Raw genomic sequence first — 9,414 nt, 5'->3', positions numbered from 1 at the left:
ATTATACTTACAAAAGGGTCTTGAAAATGGGAATTTAGTGAAAAAGATAATAAAATGTTATAAAGGATTAGGATGAAATACCTATATAATATGGGTCATTTGATTGCATTATATACCGGTCCCTTGAATATATATGTTATATAGGGTTTTTACATAGTGAATCCCTTGGATAAATGAATAGAATTTGATGCTCAAATACGACTATCTGACTATATTTCTACCATGTTTTAAATCATCAGCTCAAATTTTCTAACATAGAATTTGATAGAAATGAATCCATGGAACATCATCATTGTACCAACCCGATTCCCTAGTTCCCATCATCATTCTCTCAAAATTCTATACTATTGCGGCTACATTTCTTTCATGTTTTAAAATCATCAGCTTGAAGTTTCTAACATAGAGTTTGATTGAAATGAATCAAATCATCATTCTACCTACCCAATTCCCTAGATCCCATCACTTGGGGGGTCTACTAAACAAACAAGGAGGCATGGGTGAGATTCAGAATTAGAAACCCTTAACCCACTTGCATCCAATGTGTCATTTGATTGCAATGTGCGTAACTCGTGTAACAAAGAAAAGAGGTTGTGATATGAACAATTGAGCCAACAAATAAAGATACTTATTTTCTTAAAGTTATGCTCCCAACTTGTTTCATTTCTTGTTTGCAAACTATTGTCCTTGCTGAGATATTGAAAAATGTTGACTTCTTAATAGCTTTGTTTAATTAATGCCTCTTCTAAAGCTACCTTTTTATAGTCTAGATTTTGCAAATTTTTTTATTATCGTTCATGAAGAATTGTTGTTCAATTCAAACATCCAAACATGATGGGAACATGATGGACTAGTTGTTTGTCATAGTATACCATATTTACTTTAAAAATATTCTCCTATCATCGAAAATAGCTTCACTACAAAGTTATGTTTCTCTAGCTGAGTCCTTGAAAAGTTTGTAGCTATTTGTGGCTACCAATGTGTAAGGCTAATTTTCTATTTAGGTCTCCAAGCTTGTCAAGCTGCTTGTTTCTCATATTAAACTTTTTCATGAACTCACAACCATAGAACATGTCCTTTCTTTCTTATAGTAAGATTGGATGCTTTCTTTTAGACAATCTACATAGCATGACTACTTTGACATTCTCAACTCAAAAGCTACAACCACCAGATTTTCTATCTATTAGCAACATGACAAACCTAAAAATAGGACCATCGATATACATGGATTTGGAAGGGATTTAAAATGACCATTTTAAATACTCAAATTAAAATGTTTACAACGTTTTTTTAAGACCTTAGAGCAAGTTCAACCAGTCCATCAATGATTTTTTTCCAAGACAAGCTATAGCGGGTTACCATGCAGTAAATCAAGACACCGCATGGTAATATGGAGAAAACACCACACGGTATGTCAATTACCATGTGGTATGTTTTATATTTTGCGGTAAAGTTTAAATTATTGCGTGGGATTCTTCTAATTTCCATGCAATATTGTTAATTTACTGTGAGGTATAATTGATTAAAACTTTTCATCTACAACATATAGTTTGTGTTCTCGAGATTCTAGGACTACTTGGAGTCTTAATAAAAAGAAAAAGGGATAAGCAGAAGGATAAACAAAGCTTCCAAACAAATTTGTAAGGTTTTTTTATCCTGTTAAAAAGTGTCCAGTGCCGGTAGTGGGCTCACTTAGGCTAGTTGACCCACACTAGGATGAAAAATGGATAATAAGATAATTTATAACTATTGATGAGCCTTGACTCATGTTATTTAAACAAATAAGAAACGAATTCAAACAATAAAATAAGTTATAAATTTTGACAAGCCTTCACTCACATTGTTTATGTCACAACATAGACAAAAAACTTAATGAGTGATAAAATGAATGCAAAACCTTTGCACATTACTGAACTATTTATATGTGTTTATAGAGAAGAACATGGCTCCAAAGAAATGAGGGTGAAACCCTTCAAAGGCAAGGCCTTTCATCAATCGATTGATACAACTAGTGAAGCCAAGACTAGGGAATTTATTACCGAGCAGCTAAGTAGAGCTATTGAAGATGTTGGCCTTGACAATATCATGCAAGTGATTATAGATACTGCCGAGCATTGTCAAAAGGTTGGAAAAATAATAAATCACAGATATCAAGTATTTGGGCTTCGTCATGCTCGTGCCACTGCCTCGAACTTCTCTTGGATCCCTCGATCTCAAATTCGTCATGCTCGTGCCACTACCTCGACCTATCTCTTGATCTCAAATTCTATTATCTGTGTTTGTTTTCTTGCTGTCGCAGTGCACTATTCCATCCATCAACCACCAATTCTACTCCAAGCCCTCCACGCTTTGCCATTTCGTGTGGTTTGCCAAAGTTTACCATGCCTAGGGATTCTATCACAAGAAGCTCATCCAAGTGATTCATTCTGGGATAGAAAACACCTGAGACCCAGTTCTTTAAATCCATTGTGGATGAGGCTCAAAAAGTGGTATTATACTTCCTCAACCACAAGCAATTACTTGGTATATTATAATGATGGAGCATCTACTGAAGCTATAGGGGCTTGTAACTGAAATGTTGCTCGGTGGAGAGGCTGTAGAGTGGAAAGTAGAGCCACACTCAAGTGGCAGCCACACCGAACTATTGAAGATGCTTTGTAATAGTCTCGCATTTTGAAAGATAATATCTAATGTAGTGGAAGCAATGAAGCTTATTAGATTCACAATTCGCAAGTTATTCCACAAGCTGGATGTGAAAGGGCAAAGCATGGGAAGTGCTTAAATGGCCTGGTGGGCTGCCAAGAGGGATGTTTTGAAGAAAGATGTAAGGCCTAGTAAAGGTGGTTACAATTTGCCTTGATGTATGCTATTGCAAAAGATGGTGTGAAAATGATGGAACCAAGCCCACAACTCTCTTCACTTTGCCGGTCATAAAAGAGATCCGCAATGGTGGGAATATCATACAAAGATGGATGTACAAATTATGCAGTCTTGGCATGATCTTCTTGGATTCTTCTTTGAGGATAGGAATGTGTATGTCTCGGTTGCTGCTATTAAGGAACTCTCTACTTTTCGAAATAGAGAAGGGTTGTTTTCCTAGATCCCAAAATCAAGAAATTAGTGAAAGCTATGTCAGCATTGAGATGGTGGGAAGAGTGTGGAGCATCCATGCCTCATTTGCAAGCCCTAGCCTTGAAAATATTATCACAACCTTGTAGCAACTCCTCTAGTGAACAAAACTAGAGTAACTATAAGTTTGTGCATCACAACAAGACGAAGCACTCACAGACATGCACACAGATGCACTTAACTTTAAAAAAACTTATGTGCGCTTCTATTTGTGTGTCTATTTATGCATCTATTTGCGCATCTATTTGCGTGTCTATAACCGTGTCTATATAACAGATAGACGTGCCTATAGATGCACTTTTAGATGCTCTATAGAAATTTTAAAAATATTAAGACGCATACATAGACGTGCTTATAAACACTCTACAAAATCTTTTTTTTAATAAAGCCAAAATTTTGTGTGGTTGAACAGAATGATGTGTATATTATGTATGCTATGTGGTTACAAGAATCCCATTTCCACATTGTGCAATTCAATTCTTATAGCCAACCGCATTTTAATTAGCACAATTCCAAGCATGTCTATAGCCAACCATTACAATTCCGAATAAAAAATCACAACTCCAAAACGTTTAGTTCACAAGGCATTCATTGTTGATAGAACGTTGCACAAGGAAATTGAAAGCCAAAAACATAATAGGAGTGTATATTAATTCATAGCCCAAAATGTGCTTGTATGTACATATAGCATGAAGCCAAGCCATGTCCTGTGGCTTCAAGTACAAAAAATAAGAGGAGTGTATATACAAGAGAGGCACGAAGCCAAGCCGATGGCTTCAAGTACAAAAAAGAGTAGCTAGCACTACTTCTACAACTACTCTAAGTTCTCCGTGTCCTCGTTCCCTTCTTTGCTCCCTTCTTCGCTCCCTTCTTCCTCATCTTCTTTCTCCTAATCAGCCGTGGGGCCCTGTAAACGAGGGACATGTATCCATGTATGAAAAATCAAATCTTTATTTACAATATTGACATTATTTAATTACTTTTAAATACCTCGGAGGGCGCTTTAGTAGCCCGGATATACTACTCCTCAGTAATCAACCTGTCATCATAGAAGTGCCTCCATGTATCTCGTTTGCGATGGTGGTGGTGGTAGGCTATCTCGACAGGAGTAGGGTATCTACCCACGATATCAAGCTACAAGATGACACGATTTGTGGAGGGGTTAGTATAAAGAAACAACCTCCTATAAACCACATAAACACAATATAATTTGAGATCGATACTTACAAATTGGGCCTCCCATGATTCAACACCCCCTTCTCCAAAATGCATGTTTCCATATTGCTCCATTTGGATCCTTCGTGCCTCCACGTGCTGCAGACTGGGGTTCACCTTCACTGCCTTCATTGCTTTCTTCCACTCACGCTTGTGAGTGGTGTGGGGCTAGCCCCTTGGTGGTTGACCTCCCTCTCTCCTGGCAAGTATCATAACAATCTTTGACTTGGCCCATTTATCTGTGAGCTGAACATTGGGGGGATTGGGATACCTAGAGCGAACAACAGCGAGGGTCTCATCAGCCAACTTTTTTGGCTGGTCTTTGTAGTGAATAAGGCAATCTATGTAGTTGTTAGCAATTACAAAGCGCATGAACTTGGCCATGATGTCCTTCCCCCATGCATCCATCAAGATGCCTCCTGTCTATGTGATGTCATAGAAGATCGTAGCATCACCCTCTGGCACATCTGCATCATCTGAATCATCCCTGCCCCCACCATTACCCCCCCCAAAGCATTGTGCCATGCATCCCCCATCACTCTCCCTGCTATTACGCTTGTGGCCTTGTCATGTCGAGCTAGTATGCTGACCACTCATAGTTGGAGAAGTGACTCTCGACTACACGAGAGTACGTTGGCCATTCGTAGCTGGAGAAGTGACTCTTGACTGCACGGGAGTACGCCAGTGGCTCTATGAGGTAGAAGGGCCTCCTGACCACAGGGGGGGAGAAGGGGCTCAGCTCTATAGCCAGTTGGGCTATCTCGACTCCACTAGGGTAATCTCAGTAGCTGGTGGGGGATTGGGGTGGTTTGGAGTCTGTACTGCCGATTCCTGGGGGGTGTTCGGAGTACCCGTCATGTATGTGTATAACTCCCCAGGAGTGGTAGTGTGCCCCAAAATGTTATATAACTCTCGAAAGATGGCATCCCGAAGGTCAAGTGAGGTTGAAGAGCTTTCTGGCCACATGATAAACTGAACAAAAGAAAAGAAGAATATTACCATTGACCATGCCCTCTTTCCATCATGCATGCCCTTGTCACAAGATGCAAAAGAAAAAATAGAGTGACAGCCTGACATTGAGCAAGCATTTATAGACTCCTGTATTCTTTGAATTAGAGTGACAGAAGTTTGTATCTGCCTGCTCAATGTCAGGCTATTGAAGCTTCACGTGGGGAAAAAGAGAGAAGGAAAGAGAGGAGAAAAGAGAGGAAAAGAGAGGAGAGCACTGGTGATGTGGCACTGATGATGTGGTACTAATAATGTGGCACTAATGACATGATAGGTGATGTGTCCTTGATGACATGGCAGTTGACAACTAACTGATGATGTGGTAGATAGGTTGATGATGTGGTAGCCTCATAGGGCTACTAACGTGGCAACTGGGTTGGGGCGATGACATGGCAGATAAGGTCTACCACATGGTAGATAGGGGTTGACACGTGTCAACCCTGAGCCCACACGTGTGTGTGGTAACCCTTGTGATAGGGTTGGTGGCTTGTGCCACGTGTCGCTCAATGGAGACTTGGAATCTTTGGATTTTGACAGAATCTTAGAGTTTCTGTCTCCTTCTACGTTGGAGCTCATTGGAGAGGTCGCATGCGCGACTGGAGCTCGTTGGAGAGGTTGCGATGCTGTTAGGAGTTGTTTGAGCGCTATCCGATGGATGAGCTTGATTTTGGCATTGCAGCTTTGATGTCTAGAGTCGATGGGCATTGATGGATAACTTGCTTCAACCTCACCACAACCTAGCCTTAGCCTTGACAAAATATGAAGCGGCAGATGTTGCCTCGTTGCAGTTGGAGGGCGTCGTTGAAGCCCGTGGAGCTTTGGGCTATCGTCAGTCCATAGACTAGAGGATGTTGTAGAGGAGCACAGTCGCTGTCAGTCTATTGCGGCTCGTGAAGCACCTTATGCTATAGAGGCCCATTGTGTTGATGGAGGCCTGTGTGTTGCAGGTGTGCTAGCTCGTGGAGGAAGTCATGGAAGACCATTATGATGTCGCAACTGCTGTAGGGATGTTGTAGAGAGCATGCATGGGTTGAAGATCGTTGACGTCTGATGGCTAGAGTTATTTGCTTGTTGCATCTTTGTTGCATGCGCTAGCCGCTTGCTGCTGTGTGCGCTACTGTTGCTGGGTCCTAGCTGCTAGGTAGGTCGACTACTGTTGCTGCTGCAGATGATCCGTTGATGCTTGTAGCAATAGGTGAATAACTTGCTAGAAGCCTTGTGCTCCCCGCCCATAGTAGTTGGTGCTAGAGTTGGCTTTGAGTGGCGTTGGTTGTTTGAGGCATTTGTGCAGGCTCGTTGGAGCTATGGTGGATTTGGGAGGCCGCCTTAGTTGGCTGGCCTTCTCAATGGAGTCGCACGCAACATTGTTGGCACTGGAGCTGTGTATGGAGTCTCACTTACCAATAGCCACCGTGGGAGCTCAGCGCATTAGAACTGCAGCCCAGACTCTGTTGAAGCCAATTGCAGCTGAAGATTAAGGCTGTTGCAGCTCGTGGCTGTGTCACTTGGCTTCTCAAGCCCTTCGTAGCTTCTTGGCTATGGAAGCTTGGATCTACAACATCTCTATCTTTCTGATAGAGGATTTCTCTCTTTCCCTCATAAAGAAGACATCTCTGTCAAACAATTCTCTCTCTCTCTCTCTTGAAAAAGTCTAGGCTGTCAATGATCTCTCTCACAAGGTAGATCTCTCAAAGAACTCTCGAAGGAGATGAACGGATGGAAATTCCTCTCAAATGGACGGAATTTCTCTATCAAAGAAGAAGTTCTCTCAACGGAAGAGAACACTCGATCTCTCGATCTCTCAATCAATCACACTCTCTCATATGGATCACAATGCCTCAGTGGAAGGCAAGGGAGCTCTGATACCATGACAAAATATGAAGCGGGGAGAGGAGAAGAGTGGAGATGAGGAGAGAGGGCACACCCAGAGAGCACACCACAAATGACTAACTATACACTAGATTTAGTTGGAAAAATAGAATATATACAAACCCATTCAAGGTTAGGGTTAGGGTTAGGGGATCTAACCCTTTCCTCTATAGCACTCTATAAAGTTAGCGCTATGCACATATGATCACATGATGGTGCTATGCACACATGATCACATGATGTTTAGCGTGAACTCTCAACAAAGGACACACTAGTACTACTGTAACAATGTGAATAGGTATTGCACTATAAGGCATAGGCCCTTTTTCGATGAAAATACCGACGTTTTTTACACAATTTTTTTTTTTACGGGCGCAAAGGTCGTTATTTACGTCGTTATAAGCATCGAAAAAGAACGGTCACTATATAAGTGACGCTAATAAATGTTGCTATATAGCGACATTGGTAAACGTTGCTATATAGCGACACTGGTAAACGTCACTATATAGCGATGATTAATAGAACTTAAAAAAAACATTAGTGGGGCTAAACAGGGCCACAGCAAGCCCTGTTTTGCCCCACTAATGTTTTTTTTAAGTAATTATAAAAAAAAGTTTTTTTTTATAAAACTTCCCTTGCAAAAAGGGTGATACAAAATCGCTCAAATGAGCCGATCGAGCAACAGAAGCATATACATGTCAAAGATATACAACATTGTTTGTTACAAATTTACCCTTTCGAAAAGGGTGATGCAAAATTGCTCAAACGAGCCGATATACAAAAGGATATACATGGCGAAGTATATGCAAACTACTACTACTACTACTCATTCAAATCATCATTGTCCTCCTCGTCCTCGTCTTGTTGGCCTGATGATCCTTGGCCCTCATGAGCTGCGCCTGATCCCTAGCCCTCGTGAGCTGCGCCTAATCCTTGTCCCTCATCATCGCTCGCCTCTGATGATGGGACACTCGAGCTTTGACTCTAAGAGTGAAAACATATTAATTGGAAATTAGATTGGAACTTAAAGAATAAAACAATTTAAAAAGTGAGATTACTAGGAGTAGACTTATACCGTGCGAGCAACCACCTTAGCCCAATCAACTGTCGCTCCCATTGCCTCTTGCTCAATAAACCACGGCTTTGTTCCTATGTGAAACGCGCATCACATCTCTACATCTATAGGAAAGCAACCCATCGTAGCTTGCTCTGGACCCAATTTACGAGAGTTAGATAAAGTGAATGTAATATGTAGTTAAACAAAATATAACAATACATTAAATGAGAAGAAGTAGACTTACCACGGTTGCCTCGAACACCAATCATTCGCCTGCACCAAAGTGCAAAGTACCTACGGCGTTCAACCGTCTCCTCACAATCCTCCTCTAACCCTCAAACATTTCGAGATGGTCGATGTTCTGCTTCTTGAAAAACTTCTAATCAGCTTTATCTACCCAGCTAGGTTTAGCCCTCCCCTTTGTGATGGAAGTATGCAAGGTTGATCTACGATGCTTCAAGACCAAACCCATGCACTCTCGCATGTAATTCTCATGGAACTCCCAATTTGGGGGTTTAGGGTATTTTTCTTTCAATTTATCGATGACCGCCTGCTTCTTTTGGTCATCTTGATACCGCCAATCAGTTGCTTATGCTTATGCATAAGCATATGAGCATATGCTCATGCATAAGCATAAGCATAAGCATAGGCATAGGCATATGCTTATGAAAAGAAGAGAAAAAGAGAGAAAAATAGAAGAGAAAGAAAGGAGAAGGAGAAGGAGAAGGACATGCATAGGCATAGGCATATGCTTATGAAAAGAAGAGAAAAAGAGAGAAAAAAAGATGAGAAAGAAAGGAGAAGGATATGCATAGGCAAAGGCATAGGCATATGCTTATGAAAAGAAGAGAAAAACTGAGGAAAAAGAAGAGAAGGAGAAGGAGAAGGAGAAGGACATGCATAGGCATAGGCATAGGCATAAGAGAAGGAGACATATGCTCATGCATAAGCATAAGTATAAGAGAAGGAAGAGGGGAAAAGAGCATAAGCATAAGAGATATGGAAAGAAAGCATATGCTTAGGCTCCTGCATGAGCATATGAGCATAAATAAAAAATAGAGAAAGCTTAAGCATAGGCAAATACATATGCTTATGAAAAGAGATCAAAAGAGGGGAAAGAGAGGGAGAAAGAGAGAGGA

Source organism: Dipteris shenzhenensis, chromosome 2, assembly GCF_047967505.1.
Source record: "Dipteris shenzhenensis isolate YYH24624 ecotype China chromosome 2, Dip_SZ_1.0, whole genome shotgun sequence".
Lineage (NCBI taxonomy): Eukaryota > Viridiplantae > Streptophyta > Polypodiopsida > Gleicheniales > Dipteridaceae > Dipteris > Dipteris shenzhenensis.
Note: the sequence above shows the minus strand (reverse complement) of the source record.